A 25,401-nucleotide genomic window follows, 5' to 3' on the forward strand; every position below is an offset into this window, starting at 1 on the left:
ATATCTTTCTATTTGTCATCTTTTCTCACATAGAGATCTTGGGTACATAGAATCCAAGAACTAGTTCCAAGGTCATCATTATAATTGTTTTGAATTTTTACCAGTCTTAAATATGGGACTTGACAGATAATTCACTTTGTTATTTTTAACACCTTTTAATTTATATCAAACTAATGATGTTTTCATATATATGTGTACATATGTGTGTGTGTGTATGTAGTGTTCTTGGATCATATTTAACTCCCTATTACCCCATATTGTTCTTCATACTCTTTCCTTCCTCCCCATAAATAGTCCCTGTTCTAGACAAATAATGCATTTTATTTAAAAATTAAAATATTATTTCTATTATTATCAATATCATATTAGTGTGTGTGTGTGTGAGAAACAGGGAAGGGAGTGAAGGAGGGAGGGAGGGAGAGAGAGAACTGTTTACTGTTTGTGTGTGGGCATTAGGCAGCTTTGTCTAGTCACTTCGTTCTTTCCATCTTCATGTACATTCTGGTCACCAGGCTTGCATGACAAGAGTCTGTAACCATGAGCCATCTCACTTGTCCAGGTAGCACATTTTCAATGTTACCTTGACCTTGGCAGTCATGTTGGTCACAGCCATGGTCAACATGTTCAGACAGCAACATAACTGTTCAGATCAACACCTGTCCCATGTTCCCTCTATCCCTCAGCTTTCTTTAACTACACAAATCCAAATGAGCTTTCCCAGGCTTCCAATTCTGCCATGCTATTTGGATAGGATCCTTCTTAATGTTTCTTTACACTCACACAAATTACAGCTTTTCAACAGGCCTCCTGTGCTCACAATCTTGGAAAATAAATAGGGTTGGATCTTCACAGCCGTGTTTTCCTGCATCCTGTCTCATTCATGAGTATACGCAAACACTCTACTTTTCTCTGCCAAGCAGCCTCCTTTATTGACTCTATTCCCTGTCAAATTCCAACCTACAGCAGACCCCCTTCCTCTTCTCTGGTCCTAGTCTATCTTCTGCGCTCTCATTCTACTAAAAAATTTCTTTCAAAAACACACCGTTGCTTTCCAACACCCCAACATTTCTAAAAGCAAATTAAAGTATACTTCCAACTGGGTATTTTACAGCCCCTCGGTATTAGGAGACTGAGGTGGAAGCTTTCCTCTTGATGCTGTCATGAGCTGTAATTTTAACTCCATCATTGCCAAAGATGCCTGAAGAAGCAGGGCTGTGCAGGGTGGGGTGGGTGGAGGACCATGTGCCTAAAGGTGTCCCAGTGAACAGACTTATAGCAGTTTTCTGAAGGCAATGCAGACATTGCCTTGAGATGTTCCCTTCTAAGGTCTATATAGTTAGCACAGTCATGCCCGCAAGAGTGTCATGGAAAACAGTTCAGTGCCATCTGGCTACTTAATTGTCCTATACCTTATACATAGATCATTGTATCAGGCCAGACACCCAACCAGTTACCTGTTGGTTACGAGCTTTTCCATATTCCTTCATGAGGTGTAAGTCTACATCACGGTTGCTCAGAACAGCTCTTGTACGTAACAGTAATAATACAAAAAGTGTCAAGTCCTATGTAATGGTCTCCTTTATATTTCAAATTTGAAGAATACAGGCAATTTAGTGCAATTTGACCTACTAGCGTCCTTTAATGGACAGATATATTTGAAGAAACAGCTTTTGTTCACATTCAGTTAAAACCAACTGAGAAGTTACTTTAAATCTTGTGCCTTTCTGTCCACTCCCAAATAAGAAGCAAAGTGTAGAGAAATGTGTGCAATTTTCCGGCTGATGTCTAGTGAGTGCATTGGTCTTAAAAAAAAAAAAAAAAACATTTTTGTTTTGTTTTTGTTTTTCTTTCAAAAGCTACAGTGGGTATTATAATGAGAAATGCTTTGAAACTTTTGCTGGTATATTCACCATATGTAAGAGAGGAATAGAAGATTAATAAATCCGAGAAAACTGAAAAGAAAGAAAAGTAAAGTAAGATGGAGGACTAGTCCTTTGCTGGAGTGTTAATACAGTCCTGATGGTATATATAGGAAAATCAAAGACTTGCTAAAGGCTCAGCATACTATTATACTTATTAATGTGTGCTTAACTCTATTGCCTGGAGGATTTTATTAAATGCAGTGGCCAAGAAAGTGACCTCACTTCTCCCTGTTTTTTTCTCTTCCTCTTTTGGGTTGGACCCTGGCTTCTGTCACATTAGCTCCTTGCTGGTTCATCAATGAAGCAACCTGAAGTGATGAAGATGTAAGGGAAGAATCCTACGCTAACACTGTTGCAGTTGGAAAGGTAAGGTCCTCTCCATGAGACTCTTAAGATCTGTGTGATGCTATGCCCCACGCTACACACCTGCAGGTAAAACAAACAGCCCATTGACGTCTTCGTCTATTGTGTTGTGTTGTGTTGTATCTGTGACAGTTTGGTTTGTAACCAATAATACAGTCATCAGAAAGGTCTGAGGTTTTCCTTGTTTTGTCTTTTAAAATGTAAAAGCAATGTTTGTTTATTTATTTATTTATTTATTTATTTATTTATTTATAAAAAGTAGGGTTTTACTATGTAGCCTTGTCACACTATGTAGTCTTGGCTAGTAGGAACTTCCTATGTAGATCAGGCTGGCCTCAAAATCACAGAGATCTGTCCTGCCTGTCAGCAAAGTGCCAGGATCACAAGTGTACATCACCTTGGCACCTGACTCCAAAGCAGCATCTGAATGCTCTCTGAATGCTTCTTTTGTGGCATGTGGTGATGGGTAGGTGTCACTGCATGTGGGTAGCAGGGACCATAAGGCTCTTTGGTGGGGCTGTGCCCTCATTGAACTGGTGAATTATTGCTGACCTGTAAAATGTGGTTGGCAAGGTCAGGCTGTTACTGAATTCTGTATTTTGGTAGAGTACAGAGTACAAAGTATTACCTTTCTGTGCATCTTGTCCTGTGTTTATGGTAGGCAAAGCTCTCTGACTATAAACTTATTTATGGACTCATTATCTATTGCATGCTCTGTTATTTCCATAAATAAAGGTTGAGTTTATTTCACTTTGTTTTTTGAAGGAAAACCATAGATATTGCAGGTCCCATCCATTACTCTGCTGGTGTTCTGGGCACAGTGCCTTCCTTCACTTGGTCCTGTTGAACCACATGATGATGATAATTGCCATTGGAGGCTCACAGGGATGGCTTGGGGATCTGTTTCTTTCAGAGTCTTCCTGCATAGGTAGACCTGAGGCAGGGTGAACACCTACTGCCCCCTCCAGGAGAAGCAACAACAGAACCCCTGCTGCTGTGTCTCTGCTGAGCACATCAGTAAGGCCTCCTTAAGAAGTGCTTCTGCAGAAATGAGTGTCCACTCTGCCCTGTTCTTGAAGTGTGCTCCCTAGCCTGCGGAGCACGTCAGACTTCAGCAGATAATCAACAGGTTTTGGCTTCAGTGTGAAAATGGTACTTTCAAACTGAAATTCCTTTCACAGAGGACCTGAGTTTGTTTCATTCACAAATTGGCAATGTTTCAGTAGTGGGAAAATAGGTTTCAGTTCCTAGAAGCAGGAAGGAATGAAGGTGGCCCTAGCTTTGTTATTTCAGGTCAGATTCCTAAAAGGGTGTTCTGACCACAGGCCCTCCAGTCTCATGAGTCTGAGGTATGATATGTTGCTTGGTGTAGTATTCTTTTTTATTTCAATTTTCTTTTTGCACTTAAATCTACGTGTCTGAAATTATAGGCATTGTTTCAGAAAGCTCGAGTGTGCTTCAAATTCATGCTTGCTACCTTCCTACAAAAGGACTGTTTATTTGCACATTAAAAGTAGACTGGCTTTTATGGAGTATTTACCACAAGATTGCTTTAAATAGCAGTTCTCTTAGAGATTTTCAAATCTGACGATTTGAGGAAACATCAGTGGTTTCTCAGCAGACTTCGGACAACACATCAATTTAATGTGAGACAGGTAAGAGGAAAAAAAGCATTGAAAGAGGTCTTCAGTTAGCTGCACAGACATAAATGGTGTGTGTGCATGTTTGTATGTGTGTGCGCATGCGTGTGCCCGCACGTGTGTGTGTGTGTGTGTGTGTGCGTGTGTGCGTGCATGTGTATGAGTGTGTTTATGTGTGTGTATGTACTAATGGATTTACCACACTTGGTGTCTATGTGGAGGCCAGAGGTAACTGTTGGCAATCTTCTTCAGTCTCCTTCTACCATAATTTTAAGACAGGGGACCCTCTTGCGTCCATGTCCCCATGACTAAGGTTACATGCACCTGATGTTTTACACCCGTGCTGGTGACTCAAACTCAAGTTCTCATGCTTGGGCAGCTATCTTTCTCCTACACTGAACCATCTTCTCTTCCCCATCCAGGAATTAAATTTAGAAAATCATTTACTTTTGTGAAGTTTTCCAGAGAAAGACACCTTTATCGTTGCCAGAGTACATCAGAGAAAAAAGAAGAAAGGGGGAAAAAAAAAAAAGAAAGAAATCAGGACAGCTCTAGTTTGGAAAAGATAAATAAATCTATTTGTTTGGCGGGTAGCATTCTGCATTATGCATGTACGTAAAAGCGAGGTTTGCTTTGATCCTGTCTATTAAAAGTTTATTTTTAAACTCAGACTGGGCAGGAATCCAGCAATGCTCTTTGTCCTGCAACACATCCTGGGCTTTGGGTCCCCAGCCTGGAAGAACTGTGGGGAAGCAGGAGGAAGAAGGGAACCGTTGTGGATCCTTGATGGGTACTCAGGGGTTTTTCCCTCCCTTCCTCCCCTCCAGTTTTGAAATTCAAATTGAATGCAATTTTCAGCTCATTTGAGCCAGAATATAGTGTTGCTGAGCTTCAGTGGCTCTCAAATTCAAAACTCATGGGAGGAAACAGATATCATCTGTCACCGGGGTGGGAGAGAGGAGACTACACATTTTATTCAGAGGAGGCAGACCCTTAGTCACTAATTCTGACTTTCAGCGGACTAATCATTCACCAACCAACTGATCAAGTAATCAATGAGACCTTCAAGCCACCCAGCTCGTGAAGTCTGGGGGTGGCTGTTCTCCTCTCCTGAGCTCTTAAGAATAATTGCTGGTCTATTTTTGTATCATTGGTATTTTAATACCTTTCGTGGCGAGCTGAGACAGAATATCTTGGCCGTCTTTTTTTTTTTTTTTTCCCTGCCCTTCCTGGCTGTTTTATTGTTTCCATCTTTAGTGACTTCGTCAATGTTGTTTACTTATGACTGAGAATTAGCAGAAGACTTGAGGCTGGCTCTGCAGGGACAAAATTTGAGCTATGTTTTACCAAATAGATGGTTGGGTAAAAATAGGCATCTTTCTCAGGGCAAGCTTAAGTGCCAATTAAAACGGGAAGACCCACTCACAGGGTACTGGAGCCTGAGAGTGTGGCTTATCTACATCATGGATGTTTCAGAAACCCTTGAGAATGGCTCTCTGTGAATTTCTGACACACTGGATATGTGCCCTGGGAATACAAATGGATTTCAGCAATGATGATTTGACGTCCTTCCTCTGATTTCAGCAGTGATGTGGGATGGCAGTCCTGATCCTGATGTGTGTGTTACAAGCTTTGCCCCTAGTGCTTAGCTTTGCACATTTAGTGTGAGCCAAAATTTTCAGGGGACAGTAGAAGCCACTAATTAATTCTTCTTAGGCAAAATTTCCCCCCAAACTACATGAACATTTTAATGGTAAATTAGCTCTCAGTATATAGCCATGACACTTAGAAATGCAAAATGTTTGTAGAATATGATCTGACAGCATATATATTTATATGTGTGTGTATGTGTGTCTCTGTGTGTGTATGTGTGTGTGTGTGTGCATGTATGTATGTATGTGTGTGTGTTCCCAAGGCCTCGAACTATGTGCCAGCAAGGACCTCCAAATACTTACTTTCATATTAATAATGTGATCTTTATTGGCAAGGCCCTGGGAACCCTGAGAGCAGGCCTTTACAACATCTCCTAAGAAATTGTGCCCCAGCACATCAACCTGTTTTTCCCTTGGTGATACCTCACTTCAGTTGTTGACAGACTTTGCAGGAATCCAGGGGAATCCTGGGAATTGTGATGGATGGTGAGAATCTGTGTTTGGGCTCAGCACACATTCTTGGGACTTCCCACTGGATGAGAGCATCTTTCGAAGCACTGATATCACTGTTGGCTTCCTGGACAAGAGCATCTCTCCAGAAAGACAAGGCCATGGACAGAGGCTAGGATCTTTTAGCCCCACCTCTCATCCTCAAAGTAGGTAGAGGAGCTGGAGGTAGAGTCAATAACCTGTCAAAGCTCCTTGGTAAAGACACCATAAAAGCCAGGAAATACAATGTCCAGAGAGCACATGGAAGTCCTGGGAGGGCAGGGGACCAAAGCATGGTGCTCTGTGCCCTTTGCACGTGTAGCCTTTGTAATATCATTTACTGATATAACACACAGGGAAAAGCACCTTCCTGGGCACTGTGATCTGCCCTAGCATATTACTTAAATCAGAGAAGGGGTGAAAAACAGGCTTTAATTTGTAGTCAGCAAAATTCTGGGTAGCCAACAACTTTGGGCTGGTGTGTAAAGGGCAACTCGTTCCTATGGAGCTGAGGCCTAAACCTACAGGCTATGAGGCAATCTTCAGGTGTGTGTGTATTCAATAGATAACTATGTGTGTTTGGTATATGTATGGTAGATGTGTTATCTGTGTGTGATGGGTATGGTAGCGATGGGTGTAGTATATATGGTGTACGAATAATATGTGTGCTTATCATACTGTGTCAGTGTTGCATTAAATTGTGTGGCAGTCAATTGTTGACAACTGAAGAACTGATATTTGCATGTGGGGATCCTGAGTATATGGGAAAGATGGAAATATTCAATGTCGAGTATAAGGTAAGGCAAAGGGCTTGAGTACCCTCTGCCCACTCTACCTACTTTAGCAAGAAATCTATATTTTAAGCTAGTTCTTAAATGAATTAAAAGAGCTTTAATTTTTCTACTCAGAAATATCTCTTCCATTAACATGTAGGCTGTGCTTGCCATGTGAAAGACATTTGTTGCGCTGATTTGTGATGGATGAAATATTTCTTCTTTAACCTAAGGGAGATAGCAGATAGAGTTGAAATATCCATCTGTCTCAGATATACACCATACACTCACAGTTTCCTTCAATTGACCTCTCAGTAGAGCAGATGTATTCTAATCTGGAGCTGGGAGATACGATGGTACAGAAGGCAGTCAGAGGTGAGGATATTAAACTGTTGAATGAATTGATTCTCTACAGATGCTGAAAGGACTTGGCCAGGAAAAGAGTATGCCCTGGAAGAAGGTATAAGGCAGGCACACTGGGTTCAAGTGGGCAGACAGAAGAGACACATGTCTAAGGCAGATGCACAGTAGGTGCCCAAGAGGCACTGAGCTGTGTGGGATTAGGGGATAATGAGGAATCTCAGCCATGAAAGTGCCATTGCATGTTGGTCTAAAGAAAGAGAGTAACCTTGGTTACGGAAAGCCCTTGACAGACCAGGCTAGACATCCCAGCGACAGAGTTAGCAAAGACAGTTTTATGGAAACTAGACTTCAGAAAAAAAATATGAATCCAGTAAGAAAAATAAACATGAAGAAGAAGGATAAGAGATACAGACAGAGAGATATCATGAATAGTTTGTGGCAAAGAGTTGAATGGTGGACATTTTGCAGCTTGTTTTCCAAATAGAATCAGTCTGTAGGTAGGGGCTACTATTAATCATTATGGTAGAGGTACTTAAGAGATGGCCCAGTGGGTTCCAGTGGACTTAGGTTTGATTCACAGCACTGATGGCTCACAACCACTATTACTCCAGTTCCAGGACATCTGACAGATGCTTCTGGCCTCCACAGGGACTATGCTTGTAAGTTGACTGATATAATTTGATCATTCTCTTATAGAATGATAACTTACTTAAGTCTTTTAAAATTTATTTTCATTGCTTCTACTATTCTGCTAGATAAACATTTTCATTAGTATGATATTATAGGAAAAGAATAGATATCCAAAACAAGATTTCTGAGCAAAAGATGAGTCTGTATTCTCACTTCTATCAGCAATTGTCAGTGAAATGTAAGAAATAGTACAAAATAGATTTCCATCAACATTTCTAGCAACCCACACCTTAAAGCACATTTTGTTGGTTTATTATTTGGAGGTGGTATCGTCATCTATTGCATTTGCACCTTAAACTTTTTAATTAAGCAGAATATGTTTTATAATTTTATTGGTTGTTTGAACCCCTTTTTGTTAATGTACATGTTGATATCGTCTGGCCAGCTTATTTCTAGTCAACTAGTTATAATTTTTTTTAAATTTTGAAACATTCTTATATACAAAGATACTAACTCCTTTTAAAAACAATATGTTACTGGGTGATGTGGTGGACCCAGGGTAAAGGCATTTGATGTCAATCGGATGGCCTGAGTTTGAACCTGCATCAAAAAAGCAGAGAACTGACTCCTAAAAATTTGACCTCTGACCTTTACTCATATGCCATGTAAGACTGCCTTCACACACACAAGTAAATTAATAACTTTAATGTGCTATATAAATGTCCTCTTGTCTTAGTTTTACCCTTTAATTTTGCGTGGCATGTCTTTTCACTGTAGGATAGTAATTAACTATGGTTTCATGTTGAGGTGGGTGTTTGTAATTTCATTCCCCCTCCCTTTTTTTGATTAGAGTAGTTTTTCCTGAAAGAAACATGATGTTGATTTTCAATCTTTTGTATACATTTTTCCAATATGGTCCTTGATTCCTGTAGGTTGTAGACTAGTTGTGGATGTGAGTTTGATAGTGTAAAACTATCTGCATTGTGTAGTCAGGGCCTGAGTGATGTTTTCCCTGGGTTGGGAACCCAAGGGATGGTCCTCTGGCACGGTGGCGCATAGCTGGGGCTCTTGAGGACAAAGGACTCTGATGATTCCAGCTCAGGGAAATGGCTAGCCGGGCAGCTTCAGCACTTCAGAGTTAGTAAGCTCTCCAGAGCAGGGAAGATTCACCTTAGGTGAATTTGGTTCTGTGTCATAGTCTTTGCCCACAGTATAGAAGATGCTAGATCCCAGCACCACCAAAATAAACTGAAGTAATGGATCAATGGAAAATATTTGTAGCTCTTTTTTTCTTTTCAGACTTGACACAAAAAATGATTATTGTCTCTGTGGCTAAGAAAAGCTCACAAGAAAAGAGAATGCTGAGAGTTGAATTTGTAAAGCTAAACAATAAGGGAAAAGAGACACTTGCCCTCCCAGAGGAGGCTATGGGAAGAGGATTAATTTGAGAAGTGTGCACATCATCCGTGACATCCAGCTCTCCAGAAGGGAAGTCCTCACATACCCAAGGAAATGATAGGGAACTGGAAATTTCAGTTACCAGGATTTGATCTTTATACCTCGTGATGGTCAGTGTTGAATGTTCAACTTGGCTTCATGGCCTCTAGATGTGCCTGTGGGAGATCATGTTGCTTCATTCATGTGCAAAGACCCACCTCCTGTGGGCAGCTCCATTCCTTGACTAGGATCTCAGACTGTATGAGCAGCCCAGGGGTCTGTCGTTCTCTGCTTCCTGATTATGACATAATCTAACCAGCTGCCTTAAGCTCCGGCCATCTTGACTTCACCTTCAGGATGGCCCGTGCCCTTGAATTGTGAGTTAGAGTAAACTCTTTCTCCCTTAAGTTTTAGTTCTCAGGATATTTCATTCTAGCAAAGGGAAAAGAAGCTAAGATGAATGTTATACAGTTGTTTTGAGTGAACACATTACACTCCTTAAATATGTACAAGAAATTACATCCCACTGCCTTCCTTTAGTTCTTTGGACCAGCTGAGAGCCTGTTCATCACAACTCGGTCTTCTGCCTTTTAGCAGTCAGTCCTCCATGCCAGCCTCAACCAGAATGGCATACCCTTCTAGTTCAAATATTACTACAGAAGTCATATGGATTCTTCATATCTTCCTCCACCCCACCAAAAAAAAAAAAAAAAAAATCCGCATTGTATTAACGCACCATATTCTTTTGGTTGATAGTCTTTGGCTTAGAAAGCAATTCCTCCAGGACCTTGTGTGTTTCCTTTCTCACTCCTTCTTTGTGACTTCCAGCTCTCCACCAGCCCACCGGCCCCCTTTCAGGCTTTGTAAAACTTCAGCCAAATTCTCCAAGGCTTGCCTTACAGGTCTTCTTCCTGCAGCTGTTCCTGTCCAGTTTTGCAAGAAGGAATTTGGCTGCTGATGGGCACTTGAGTACAGTTTTATACCTAGCTGGAGACAACCCAGCCTGTTGTGATCTACCCTTGGATGTTAGCTAGTTTAAACATCTCTGGTAAGATAAGAACTGTGTTTTGTTGTGCTTGGTAGTCTTTTCTTCTTTACCACAGTGCAGTCCCTTATTTTCCCTAACAAAGTCTGCATAGGGGGTGCTTCTGTCGATAGGATACATGTACAGAGAAGGCAGAAACAGAGGGGACGTGGTCCACAGACCATGGAATCAGAAAGTAAAGTTTTTTTCTGGCGTCAAACGTGGGGACTTGAGCAGATAGGGATTCCAATGAAAACTCAGAAGGACAGGTGACAAATGCTCATTGGATAGATAATAGATCACGTGGTGAACAGTGAAGTTGGAGGTAGACAAAACGAAGTGGAAAAGAATCATGTTGAAGGCTGTCTACAGGGAAACAGATTAGAAGGAAGATTGAAGATGAAAGGGGAAAGGGTGAGTGTGAACAGGGAGAAGTGAGTCAGAGAAAGGTTCCTCAGAGGGGATGTGAGTCAGAAAGGAAGATTACATAATGAAATTGGCAGCATCTCAGAAGTGTGTGTGTGTGTGTGTGTGTGTGTGTGTGTGTGTGTGTGTGTGGTGTGTTGGGGAGGGGCAGTGGGCGGTAAGGAGCTGCTGTGGATTTGGAGAGGGAAGGTCTCTCCCGTGAGCTGCATGGTAGCTAAGGATGCGGATGAGGTCAGGAAGATATGCGGGCATGAGTAGGGCTGTGGGTGGCGTTCAGGGAGGGTGAGGACAGTGGGTGATGACATTGTTGGCAAGCCGCTGTGCTTGGACAGGGCTCCCAGACTGAGCATCTTTGTAATTGAATGCATCGGTGAAGAGGAAGATGGGGGATGGAGTCCAACATTCTCATTCAGCTTTTATGGAAAAGTGTCTAATAGGCTTAATGTCATTTCTCAGTGCCCACCCCCACCCCCGTGTGCTACTGTGCCCCCCTTTTAGGCTGATGCATGTTTCTTGGCTCTTTGAAGCTTCAGTCAAGCCAAACCACCTGATACCTTTTCATTCATTTTTGTAATTCTTGTCATTGGGAATGTTGTCTACATATTCTTTAGTTTTGACCCCACTCCTAGTGGAAGCCAACATCCCAGCTTTTTTTTTTTTTAAAAAAAAAAACTTCCCTTCCAAGCCCTGTGTCCTCCACCCACTCCCACCTTGGCACCCCACCCACGCTCACGCACGCCAGTCTTTCATTCTCTTCTAGGCATTCACTCAATACTTTTCAACTTTGTGGGATGTTCTGTTACTTCTGACCTATTCCCTGTCCCTTCTAGATAATGAGTTCTAGTGTGTCCTATCTTCTGGTACTCTCCATGACACAGAGTAGAACAAACAATGAATATTTAGGAAGAGGGAAGGCCAGAGGACAGTCTTGGTGTCATTACTCAGAAATACCATCTGCTTTGTTTGGGAGATAGGGTCTTTCAATTGCCCGAAGTGTGCCCATTGGATTAGGCTAGCTCACTAGTAAGCCCCATGAACCCTCCCAGCTTCATCGTTCCACTGCTTGGATTATAAGCATGTCACAAGGCTCCTCGTTATTTGTTGAGTGTTCTGGGGGTTATATTCAGGCCCTCGGACTTGCAAGGTGTGCCATTTAGCAGTGATCCATTTCCTCATCCCAGTAGTTCCCCTTTACAGATAAAAGCTATGTAGTTCTGTGGCACTGAATGCATTCACACGGAGTGTGATATGAACACCCATCTGTAAACCTGTGTTGTCACCTCAGCTGAAAACTCTGAGCAACACCTCTGAGTTTCTCTCTAGCCCTTGGCATGCAACATGCTACTTCCTGTCTCCATGAAGAGTACTCGACATGCCTCATGTAACTGCACCTGGTTAGTATTTGCTGGTCTCTGTCAGCTTCATTTCACTAAATGAATCTTCCAAGTTTTTCCATTTTGTCATAGGTATCAGAATTTCCTTTTTTTTTTTCAAGTGGAACGATATTCTATTATGATTTGTTTTTCCACTCGTTTATTGATGGACATTTGAGTTGTTTCCCCAGGGGGCCTTTGTTCTGAATGCTAAAATACCCCATTCATCATGAATATAGTCTCCAAGGGCATAGTTAGGGCTGGTGGCTACAAGAAAGAAGGACAGAGTAGGCGGAGGAATTATCTCTGTGCCTGGCAACATCACCAGAAGTGTCCAGGAGGGCAAGAAAAGCCATTCCAGTTAGATCATGATGGACTTGTGAAGAGGCGGGGCATGAAGTTCAGGTGATGGTAAATGCAGAGTTGACACTAAAGGGGAGCTCCTTCCACTCGCTCCACCCTGTTCTAAAAGTGGAAGAGCAAGATGGATGCTGAGGGGTGAAGAAAAGTGAATCAGCTGAGGAGAGACACTGTGGAAAGAAGGTGTGGAAGAGAGGCGTGGTTACAGTCTAACAGGGATTCCATGGGCGCAGGGCGTCCACCAGTACAAGGGAACACTGTAATGAGAAGGCCAAACAGTCTACACATAATGCCTTTCAACAAGCTGCATGCATAAAGAGCTTGCACTACAAGATCTGCCATCTTATAGCTAAGGGCAACATATAAAATCAGATCCCACAGGGAACTCTGGGTACCAGTCACTTACACTGAACTTTTTTTTTCCCCAAATGGACTAGTTTTGGCCACTTTCTTCTCTTGACTTCTCGGCACCTAGAAAGGGATTCTTGAGCTTATCCCATGAAACTTCCCCAGAGTGTTGTTGTTAATGGTGGGAACTCTCTCTCTCTCTCTCTCTCTCTCTCTCTCTCTCTCTCTCTCTCTCTCTCTCTCTCTCTGTGTGTGTGTGTGTTTGTGTGTGTGTGATCTGATATGTTTGAATATCCACAGAGGCCAAAATAGGGCTTTAGGTTCCCCTGAAGCTAGAGTGACAGGCAGTTGTATGAGTTACTTTGACGTGGGTGCTGGGAACTTCCTCTAGGAGAGCAAGACTTAATGGCAGAGCCTTCTCTAGCCCCATCCTTGGCAGCTTCCGAGCTGTGTCCTAAGCTTTTAACACGCCATGGATTGTCTAGTAGAATTTCTTCTGGTTTAAAGGGTGGGAGAGCTAGATTGTATTGGGTGCTCTTAGAAGCCACAGTCCTTCACCCGCTCCTTGCCCATCTCCCAGTCCCAGTGTGGGATTCACAGCCACTCCCTAGATTGAAAAGGCACCCTAAACAGGACCTATTGCACACCAAAGCCACAAAACTCTTGGCCTTTCTGTCTATAGGCAAGCACATGTAACTTTAACTTCCCAAGGTAGTTCCTCCCCAAGACTGGACTGGCTGCCTTTTTGGAAGGTTTTTTTTTTTTCTTTTCTTTTTTTCTCTTTCTTTTCTTTTCCACTTCAGACATTTGGTGCTTTGGCTCATTTCAAGCAGCCTCTGATCCTCTGCCTCTGCTTCCCACCAGCCCCTCCAATCTACCCTTGGGGAGTCTCACTGGTCACTTTGCAGAGGCCCCCTCAGGCCAAGAAAGCTTCCCTCACTTTGTTTCCGCTTAACCCCTGCCCTTCAGGGTGCTGAGGGGCGGGCTCTGGGCTGCTTCCCTTGTAGTCTGTTCTTGCTTGCAGGTGATTAGCAGGTGGCTTCTAAGCAGAAAGGAACTTTGCCCCAGGCTCCACTCTCCCATAGGCTCTTGCCGTTTTGCTACAAAAGAGAAAAACGGAGCCTTTGAAGAGTGTATATACACTATTCATGTACTTTTCAGAAAGAGAGAAGTGTCTATAAATTTCCAGGATTGGTATTAGATTTTTACTTTGTTACCGGAGAGCAGAACTAGCGGGTTATGGCTCGGGTGTCTTTTGGAATGAAAAGGAGCCAGTTGCCATTTCTAAGCACCTAGTCGTTCAGCAAAGCTTATTTGAAAATTCCTCTCTCTAGACACTAATTCCCAACAAGTTGTATTCCAGTGGGACGCCTTGGCTGGCTAGTACAGTGACTGGGGCTGGTGTCTTGCTGAGCTCTGCTACGCTGGGGGAGCTAGCTTTCCCACCCACAGTTGAGCCCTGTGCCTGACCATCTGCTGCTCCCTGACCAGAGGACAGCTGTCTTCTTTCTGTCCTCTCTGCCTCAGTCCTCCAGGCTGTTTGTCACCTATGTTACTGCCTGCAGGTTCCCCCAATGGAGATATTATACAGTTCTTTCAACAACTTAAGCCACTGTCCTAGTACTAAACGAAACTCTTCCTATACCCCCAAACCACTGAACTATTGGGGAGAGTGTGATATATTCTCAGACCTCAGAAGTTAAAATAAAAGAAAGGAAACTACTCTTTCCTAAGCTTTTTAATTTAAAATTTGTATTACATTTATTGGTCTGTGACATGTGAGACTGTGTGGACCACTTGCAGGGATTTATTCTCTTCTTCTACCAGGGATCAGACTCAGATGCTCACCACAGAGGCAGGTTCCTTTCCTCAGTGGTTCTCAGCCTTCCTAATGCAGAGACCCTTTAGTGCAATTCCTCGAGTTGTGGTGACCCGAAGCATAAAATTCCGTTTGCTGCTGCTTCATGGCTGTCATTTTGCTCTTGTTGTTAATGGCAATGCAATAATCTCATATGTAGAATCTCTGATAAGCAATCCCTGGTGTGACCCACAGGCTGAGAACTTCAGCTTTACATACTGAGTCATCTTACAGGTCCTTTCCCCAAATTTTAAACCGCCAGTTTCTCTTCTGTTGTTTTTAGATGTAAAGTAAAATTAAAACATGTTCTCTTGAGCCTGTCTGCTTCCTCTGCCACATCACATTTCTAGACTGGCGTTTGGAACCAAGGTTTGCACCAGCATGGAGGCTTCCTTCCTTCCTTCCTTCCTTCCTTCCTTCCTTCCTTCCTTCCTTCCTCCCTCCCTCCCTCCCTCCCTATTTATTTATTTATTTATTTATTTATTGTTTCCCTGTGGCTGTGCCAAGGGTAGCTGTTTTAAGTAGCTGGTTAAGGGGCAGGCAATCCAGAGAAGAAACGCTCGGCCAACTTAGGGTCTTTGCTCCTGGAAAGATCTCTTTATTCACTGAGTTTTGAACACATGGTGTCCACCTGAGAATCTTTGCCTGTATTTTGCCAACAAGCACCGAGCTATGGGGCAGAGCGTCCCGAGGCCCGACAAGCACTCTGTGCCAGAGGGCCTTCGGATCTGTGAGTGAGTCTGAAAAACACAGATCTGATCATTTTGGCTTTTATCTAGCTGAGGTGTGTTGGATTTTGGGGTGTCTGTAAAAAGGCAGGTAAACGATTGCCCATATGGTCCCTTATCTCTAGCTTGACTTAGATTATCTTGTTCTTGGGGAATCTTGAACATGAGATAGCATGCTCATTTTATAAAAACCAGGAAAAGAGGGAGCTTGTCTCTCTCTTTCTCTCTCACACACAAACACACAAACGCAGAGAGAGAGAGAGAGAGAGAGAGAGAAAGTGAGTTAGAGTTAGAGTTACAAAACCTCAGACTGTGTTCTGTGTTTGAGAATAACTTTACAAAGGTAGAACTGTGGAGTGTCCCTGAGGGTGACTGCTGAGTTCTGGTCTCAACATGTTTATATGACAACAGTCATAAAGGCTGTTTGGCCATCTCCTTGCAGGCATAGAATCAAGATGGTCTTTGTTTCCCAGAGGGAGTGAAAGTGACAAACAGTGCCCTAATGTGCAATAAGATGACTCAGGAAATGGCCTTGGGCCTTGTTTCTGTGACCTGGGGTTCTTTCGAAAGGGGTAGATCATAAAGAGGAAAGCATCAGGGTGAGCCTGAGAGAGCTGCTGGGTGGAGCCTAGATGGGAAGACAGTGGTTCTCATTAGCTACTGAATGTTGGTAGGCTAGGGGCTGCCTAATGAACAACCAGAAGCAGGTCCTTGGGCACATTGCTTTTGTCCAAGTCACATATCTGCTCTGCCGTGAATAAACTTCCACTGGGTGCAACCATGAGGATCTAAGCTCCTTCTCTCAGGTAAAAAAGTGGGTATGGTAACACCCTCTTATAATCACAATGCTGAGGAGAAGGAAGAGGAAGAAGAGGACAAGGAGGAAGAAAAGGAGAAAGGGGGAGGGGGAGGGGAAGGGGAGGGGGAGGGGGAGAGGGGAGGGGGAGGAGGAAGAAAAAACAGGGATCCCCATGATTTGCTGGCCAGGCAGCTTGGCCTGTTTGGAAATCTTCAGGCTAAAAAGAGACTCTCTCTCAACATCTAGGATTGATGAATCCTGAGGAGCAACACCAAAAGTTGTTGTCTGTCCTCCACATGTACCTTCATCTTCAAATACATGCATGCATGGGCACATGCACATGCACATGCACATGCATACACACACACACACACACACACACACACACACACACACACACACATACCTGCACACTTGGTACAGCAAATGATACCAATAACAACAAACAGGCTACCACATTGGATTTCCCTGGGCTTACAGCACTCTTTGAATTGCCATGGCAACAATAATTTTAATTATAATAAACAATAATTTTAATTATAGAGAACAAAATGATACCTTGTATATCAAATGTGGCTCACTTTTTCCCTGTGGACAAAAGTCTGATTAGGGGAAGGTTTGTGTGGATTTCCCTTCTAGGTTGGACTTGATTATCTGCAGGTCTTTTGCTTATGAAATGTGTGAGAACAAACTGAAGTTTTATGGGCTGAAGGGCCTGATGGACAGAGGCCCCTGTGACACCACACTGGAATTCTTTGTCTGAGAGATGGCCTTATTAGCTCAGTCAGCATCCTTGGGAACCTGATGAGATGCTTCCGCAGGTCCCACTTTGGCTGCTCTGTTTTAGCCACTGGAACTCTGCCCATTAGGCTAAAGACTTGGGTGAAGTATCATCATCGGATAATTATCCTTGACGATATTTAGGATTAGGCTGGGGAGACAAGCAAGTGATTCCACTGAAGGGGCCGTCACAGAGACACACACTTCACAACGCTTCCCTGACCAGAGCTTTAGGAGGGGACCCTGGGCTTCAGGGCTCACCTTCCAGCCTGTTCCCCATCTTTATTTCTGATACTGCTTACTCTTTGAATTTCACATTAGGTTTGTCGAGGGACCACAGACTATCTGAATATGTCTGGGCTCCCTCATTTTCAAAGCTCCTGCAAAGCTAAATAATCTCCCCCTCAGGTAAACATAAATCATTGTCTACTGTCTTTGCTCCTTGAGTAGACCTTCTGATGTATTCATTAATTATGGCTGCTGCCTGGTGGCACAGCGATGGCTGAGTTGAACCTGTGAGCATCCTTCTTAGACCTGCCCCATTCCTGACACTCAGCCTGAAACTCCCACTTGGTGTTAAAAAAAAAAAAAAAAAAAAACCTCCCACTTGGTGTCCATCTCTTCTTCTGAGAGATGGACAGCAGATGGTGGTAAATCAGCGTGGGTGCATTCATGAAGTTTCCAGAAGGAGGGCAGAATACTGTTGTCCTTAAAGCAAGGCTGGAGAAATACCCTGCGAAGACAAGGCGGGCGGAGAAGAAAGATCGATGTGCAGGGAGGTGTGCAGGGTGGGAGGGAGGAAGAGGGTGAGGGAGTAGAGAGAGACAGGGAGGGAGAGTGAGAGAGAAAGGGAGAGGTAGAGACCACAGACTGACAGAGGGGAAGGAAGGAGGAAGAGAGGAAGGAAGAGGGAAGGAGGGAAGGAGCTAGTTTGATCACTACATCTCCTTTTTCTGTTTCATTACTGTCTTGGCTTCATCTCTGCTCTGGATTCCTTTAACAGTGAAGCTAATCGCAGCCCAGGCTCTGGAAGCCCAGAACGCCTAGACAGAAACCCCTTAGCAATAGGCATCATGGTTCCGATTTCTAATTCTTTGCCTGATTATTTTTCAAAAAGGAAAACAAAAAGTTCCCATTTTTGGTAAATCTTGCTTAACTAATGACACAGCCTCCCTGTTTGCTTAGCTTCCACCAGGAAGCTGATTTTGATTTTGGAGTTCAGGCATGTTAATGAAGTCTTTGTATGAAAGCAGGGGGGTTCTGTTTCTTGTTTGTTAGTTTAATGAGATTTTGTGTTAAGAATGGCACCATGAATCTGTCAGAATTAGCTTGGCTGCGTGTGTGTAGCTCAGCAGCTTTGAGACCCTTGAAATGTCTGTTTTTAGGACACCAGCGGGGGGCTAATGAAAAGGCTTTGTTGATTTTAACGAATTGCAAGCCACTGTAGCCAAAATAAATATAATCTGCTTTTTGGATTAGTTGTCACAGATGATTTTGCCTACTAACAGTGATTAAAGAATGCGTGTGGACCAGAAGCCTAGCCGTTCTCCAGTGACTCTGGCTAAAACAGCAATAAACAGAAGTAAATAAAGACTTAGGGTATTAGTTATCTTTAATAAACAGCGACACCAAATGTACAGTGTGTAGGGGTGAAGGGAGAGAGGGGTGTCAAATACCTGTGTGGCACATGTGACCTCAGCTCTTGCTGCCACAAAACAAAAGGCATAAACAAACAAAGAGACAGTTGATTATTAGAAACTAGAGTGGAGCCTGGCTGGTGCCTTCTGTGCTGCTGTAGATTTACCTGCACGTGGGGTGGGTAGAAGCCCAGAGTCACCTCCTGGTTCTCAGGGACTCGGTGCCGTTTGGTCTCATCACCATTCTGTTACCATCTTCCCTTGGACTTGGGGACCAAAGTTGAAATCCTGCAACTACAGGATTAGAGACTAAATCTGAAGGCAGTGTTAATTACTTGTGTAATTATTAACCTTCTTGCCTGGTGATTCTACCCAGCTAATGAGCAGGACAGTGGAGCTGCCTCCGTCCCTGTGTGTCCCCCACTGCAATGAAAAGGCTTGCCCAGCTAGCAAGCCCCATCCTTCCGTTTCTATGAATGGAGTTTTCCTTCATAGCTGCCTGACCAGGTCCCAAAGAAAGAAGTGTTGTAGCTGAAATCCTCCTTGGCAGGATGTATATGTGCACAACCTGGAAGTTGACTCCTGTAGTCAGACACAAAAACAGAAACCAAACCAAAACAACAAAAAGCAATAAAACAACAACAACAACAAACCACTCTGAAGCAGCGATGCCGATGCCGTGTAGACTCCTATTGTTTCTAACTGTAGCAAATGCTTTAAGGCATCCTTGGGGTACTTCATCTCTGATGGCAAATTACAAGCCATCTTTGGCTTCTTGCCCCCCTGCCAGGCTGGTATGGGTATATTTGTTGACAGACGGAGAACCAGATGTGCTTTAAGGCATGGGCAGGGATCATGGGGGGCATCCAACAGTCAAGCACTGGCTTTCCAGTCCCATGTGCTCTCGTGGTGCCACTCAGACTTGACTGACCCAGCCAGCATGCTCATCAACCTGTGCTTGCAAGGTCTTAAAAACTAATGGCTGTTGCTTGCTCAGGTCCCCTCACATGTCGGTGCTGTGCACACATGTCCTACTTTATAGCACATCTCGTACCCCGGAAAGACGCCATGTCATGCGGCAGACTTGCCTTTAAAGAGACAATAGGATGAACCAGGAAGAGCTCCTGTCTCCTTGTAGCTTCTGGTCCGGTAGAAGCCACTAAGGCAGTACACACAATGAATTTGAAAATAATGAGTCAGTCCCGGAATGGATTATGGAGAAGGCAAGTGAGCAGCTGGCAAGGGGTTGAGGTCCTGAGGGAGGTAACTTGCTCTGTGTGGTTCCTATGGCTTCATGTGGGTTCCATGGCACTGGGGATGTAGATGCTGAGGTGCATGTTATTATGTGTTCTGTGCTCCACTTGTGAAGCAGAATGATGACACACAGGGCTTAGGGCTTCAGCTAACTGTGATAGATATAATATCACTCTTCTACCACTGACTCCCTAGGCTTTCCTATGAGTTAAGAATAGGCTATGGACCCCTATACACTTAAATTATTTATCTAGGGCACTCCTTTCTTCTTGCATTCAACATCTGTAAGGAGTGAGGCACCCATGGCCATTCCTACCTATTCAGCAGATCCTAGGATTTGACCTCTCCAGGACATGTCCTGGGCACACGGCCAAGTGTCTGATAGGTAGGACTGAAACCCAGAAACCGACACTATTTTGCACAGAGCAAGCCTGGAGGACTCCCCTTATTCATCTTTAGAATTTATTTTACAAATCCTGTAAACTCCCACAAGTTGACGAGAGGGGTCTACTCTACATCGGCAATGGTCTAGTCTCTTGTATATCTTTCATAGTAAACCTGAAAAGTTCATTAAATGTTCTCAAGGAATACTTATAATGATTGCAAAGGCCATGTCCAGGTGGGCAAACACAAGCATACATTTCTACATATGGACAGATGTACACACGTGTTCGTGGCATACAACCATTGTCCAGCTTCTTGGGTCTTCTGTGTACATCTGCTCTAAATTGGCTATCTTGACCAACTCTGTGAGACTGTAAACATTGTTTTCTGGTTTGTGAAGAGCCATGGCTGGCTGAGATCAATATCACGTTCTGCCTAAGTTCTTTCAAATTAAGCCAACACTAGGCTGTCAGACATCCTCACGCTGGGGATGCTCACACTGGTGATGCTCACACTGGTGGTGCTCACACTGGTGGTGCTCACATTGGTGGTGCTCACACTGGTGGTACTCACACTGGTGATGATGCTCATACTGGTGGTGCTCACACTGGTGGTGCTCACACTGGTGATGTTCACACTGGTGATGCTTACAATGGTGATGCTCACACTGGTGTCTCCCCCTCTAATAACCTTGGATTTCAACCTTGCCTTTTCCATGAAGGAAGCACGCCTCTGCAGAGGTATGATATTCAAGCTCAGCTTGTTTCTGCAAACGTTTCTTTCTAATATACATCTAAATTTCTCATATGCTACATGGACCTGTCTTTCTACACTTCTTTAGGGCTTATGTGGCATCTGCCGTCATTTCTATGAATAACATAACAACGTGTTAGAGATACTCAGTCATAGACTTATTAGAATAAAATTTAATACAGATGCTGTGTTCATTTTCCATGGAAGTCTGACTTGGGTGTCTGGCATTTTGAAATAAGAGGAAGTAATTATCTTGTTATACTACTGCACCCTGACAGGTGGGACGGACCTGAGCAAAAGCTGGGTTCTGCTTAAAATTCAAATTAACACCCGGGTCATCTCTGTGCTCCTACGAAACACGATATTCCTTCTCTCTGCAAGACTAATTCTCAAGTGGAATGTGAGTTACTCTTGTCTGACTTCTCCAGAAGAAACCTGGCTATGCTGTTCTGAGCTCCTCTTTGTCCCCTACCTCTTGCATTCTTTAAGAGAAGAATAAAAGGAGTGTGTTCTGTGTTGGTAAGTTATTAAAGAAGAGAACTGTTTACCAGGAAACATCGTTAACCAGGCATGCAGTTTATACTGGTTGGTATTTAAATATCAGCTCTTTTGCAGCTGACCCTGAAGGTTCTAGCTGTGTGGTTAGAGTCCTTACCAAAGCCTTCGCAGGAGGACTTTGCTCAGCTTGGATCCTGAAGTACTGTATCTAAATCGTCTTAGCACTTTGACAAATTTCAGTGCCCAGTGAATCTTTTCTACAAAGGATGGACTAGGAGCCTTGGCTCAGCAGGTGAGATCGGCCAGCCTGAGGCTCCTGAGAAGAGATCTGGAACCAGAGCAGATAAGCCTCAGGGTGTGTGTACACATACGTATGTATGTCTGTGGCTCATTCCCATGGTCTCCTTTATTGCTTAGTATAAAGACTTTTATTTTGAAATGGAAGGTTAGGGTGGCTTTGGCTATTTTCTGCCTTCTCAGACTACACATTCCACTATAATCCCTGATACTGCCTGTACATGAAATGTTGTATTATTCATTTAATACTCCCAAATCTGAGATGGATACAGTGTGGGTGGGGGTGGTTTCTTTTTCTTCGTATAATGGATTAACAACATCTAGAGTTTTATTGATGGGCCTGGAACCATGGATATTAGACTGAGTTTCAGAGCTTTATAACTTCAAATATAAAGCTTCCCAGTTTACCTAGAATTGACTTTTATAAGTGTTTCTTATTATTAGCTAACACTCTGCATTGATAAAAATATTTTATTAAAATACAAACTAAGCTTAGTTAAATCCAAAAATCTGAATCCTGAAAAGAAAATTGCTTTTCTCATAGTGAAAAATCTCATAGTGAAAAAAAAAATTAGTAACCAAATGCATGAGGAAGTTAGATGGAACTTGAATTCCAAGAGGAAACTGAGCATATAAGAATTGGACCTGCAGAAGTTGTAGCTTCTGCCCTGTGGAAAGACCTTCCCTGTGTCCTACCCTTAAAGATAGGTGGCAATCAGATTAAACTCCTCCCATTACTTTGTAGAGTCAAGGTAGAATGAGAGGAGATGACAGAAGAGTCAGGTATTCCTTTGAAAGAAACTGCAAGTCACGAGTGGGTTTTCTCCTCCCTGTGGTAGTGACTCTCACTAAGGTAATTGAAATGAACATGCAAATTTAGGAAATGTATTAAAATTGATCCCAGAAAACAGGAGTTTCCTTGGAGTAAACAAAAAACTGCTGTCCCAGAACCCAGCGTTTGTAAAAACATTACAAATGCCTCAGTAGATTTTAAATGAGGCAAAACGTGTTCCAATATCATTTAAAAATAACAGCTTAAAAGGGCTCATATATAAAGACATAAAAGGCATTTTGACATTTAATATGAAAACAGCATTTTGATGAACTGGGTAAAAATGAGTCAGAAACATATGGATTACATATTTCTTATAGTGTGCCCGCATTTTAAAAATGAGGCAGGAAAAAAAAATCTGGCAAAATATTTTTGGGGAATTTGCTACATATACTATATTTAAAAAGAGGTGGCGATGAACCCCAGACTGCTGTGACTGCTCGTGACATTGAATTTGATAACTTTTAATTTGTGCCTCCCTGATTCCTGTGAAATAGCTCAATCTGTCCATGTGCTCTGGAGGTACATAGTTAGAGAAACTCTCCCAATTCCTTTGGTCGTGAATCAGTCACCAAACACATATCTGCAGGCCATGCCAAATGCCAGGCCCTGGGCTAGACTCATCCAAACTGGGAGACCTTGCCTTATAGGAGGGGTTCATACCATTAGGAAGAGGCTTACAAGTTTCTGGGTGCTAGAAATTTTAAGTGCCTATTTGTGCACCAAAGATCCTATTTGTGAGCATTTACAGAGTGCTGACGGGCTCAGAAGGGGAGTTCTTGCCCTGTATGGACAAAGCCATGAGTTGCATTTCTAGCTATCTGTAAACTAGGCTGATAGTTCATCAAGTCTATGATCCCAGTATCCAGGAGATAGAGGCAAGAGGGTCAGAACATTGATTTTACGCAAAAAATCTTTCTATAACTTATCACACAGAATTGTCAGATATGCTATATATGTTTTTACTTTACAAAATTAAATTGTGTGTATGTATGTGCACACACATGCAAGTGCATTTGTTTGCGTATGCGGGCTTGCTTGTACCATAGTCCATACATGTGTGTAGATTGGAGGATAGCTCCTAATGACTGTCCCTGCCTTCTATTTGTTTAAAATCTCTTGTTTTTTCTCTCTCTGCTATATGTGCCACGTGTGATAACCCAAGAACCTCAGGGATCAATGTTGACACACTCAGACATATTGGTACCTTTTAGCATTTCCATTTGAGTCACTGGACTCTCAAAACTCATCTGACTCAGGATTCATTTGAACCAATAGCTTGTGGCACAACTGTGGTTTGTTCAGTGCACATCTCGGCATTAAGAAAAGATAGCAGCTTCTTTTGTCATCTTTAAGGTCTGGAGTTGCTCCGTAAAAGAAACAAATGAATACATCCAGTGACTTTGTCAGAGAGACCATAGATACAGGGATGAAGAGCAGGAGCAGAGAGTGCACGGCCAGAGAAATCCTCCCAGCCAGGCATTGCTCATCCACATGACTGGACACCACGAAGCCACAAACATTAGGAAGATAAATTCTGGCAGACACCAGCCCAAATTTTATAGCCTTGGGAACCAATATAATGCCAGCTGTTGATAGCCAGTCAGTTTGGCTAGCTAACTAAGTTAGCTGGGTGGCAAAGGAAGAGCGAGACAGTTGCAGCTTGGGGCACGAGTTCAGGTCACTGGGACACAAACTTTTCCCCACTGTGAATGCTTATGGCAAGTGTGGCGTGCAGGTGCAGGTAGAGATCTGGTGATGGTGAGCACAGATTAGAATATTCCATCTGCATTTGGCTTGAGCAAATGGAAAGAGAGAAAACTAACAAAGTAGATCTTGTGCTTTACAAAAACAAAGATAAATACATGTATTTGAGGAAGTGTGGAAGGTGTGGCTTTACTGAAGGAAGTGTGGTATGGGAGGTAGGCTTTAAGGATTTAAAGACTAGTGGCATCTCTCTCTCTCTCTCTCTCTCTCTCTCTCTCTCTCTCTCTCTCTCAACACACTCTCTCCTTCCCTGTCCCTCATACCCTAGCACCCTTCAGTTGGCATAAGGAGATCAAATCAGATGGTTCCAATAAAGTTACTGAGAAAAAACATCCACGGCTCTCCTGTCTTTTAAGAGCATGTTCATGTTATAGAGAGAAAAACCACATTAGTAGTACACACAAAACGCAGTCTGCATGCAAAACCATGGAAATGCATACCTGAAAGTGCAGAGCAAAGTGGATAACTGTTATAGTACCACACAACCGAGATATAGAGGTAGACTGTTCCAGGGAGCTTCCTCAGAGGGCCAGAGAAAGAACACCAAGCAGTCACTTTATGCTAATGCTGAGAAATCCCCCAGAGCCAACTACTTCAGCAAACGAGAAGAGAAGCCTGCAGTATGCTGATAGTACTGACGGTACACTATGTCTTTCTCCCCTGTGCTTGACCATCCCTAGCTCCTAAAGGGAACACCCAGAGACTGTTCCCTTATTGGTATGCAATGTGACATTCTCTATCCAGACTCAGATGATCTTGTGAACTATTCATCAGGGAAGACATCTGCTTTTCTTGAGACCCTTTCTTTAGTACTTTTAGTCATCCATGGCTTTCTTTCTAGACGCAGGTGTTTGCATGCACATGCATGCCTGTGTCAATAAGCCCACCCACCTTCCTCTGCCTTTCAACCCCAACTTGAGCGTCCACCTTTGATGTAACGTTTGTGCTCCTCATCAGAATGGTAAGATGAGAGAGAGAGAGAGAGAGAGAGAATCAGGGGACTTGCTGCTAGTC

At 43.1% G+C, this 25,401-nt stretch overlaps 1 protein-coding gene across 5 annotated transcripts in view; it reads left to right on the forward strand.

Moving 5' to 3' along the window:
* The window catches only part of Esrrg (estrogen related receptor gamma), a 613,235-nt gene that overhangs the window by 187,560 nt on the left and 400,274 nt on the right, over positions 1-25,401 (forward strand). For all 5 annotated transcript variants that reach the window (XM_076941590.1, XM_076941589.1, XM_034513261.2 and 2 more), the window contains one exon: positions 2,203-2,288. The gene's annotated coding sequence lies outside the window, so the exon portion shown is untranslated. The remainder of the gene's footprint in view (positions 1-2,202; positions 2,289-25,401) is intronic.

Source organism: Arvicanthis niloticus, chromosome 10 (assembly GCF_011762505.2).
Source record: "Arvicanthis niloticus isolate mArvNil1 chromosome 10, mArvNil1.pat.X, whole genome shotgun sequence".
NCBI classification, from domain to species: domain Eukaryota; kingdom Metazoa; phylum Chordata; class Mammalia; order Rodentia; family Muridae; genus Arvicanthis; species Arvicanthis niloticus.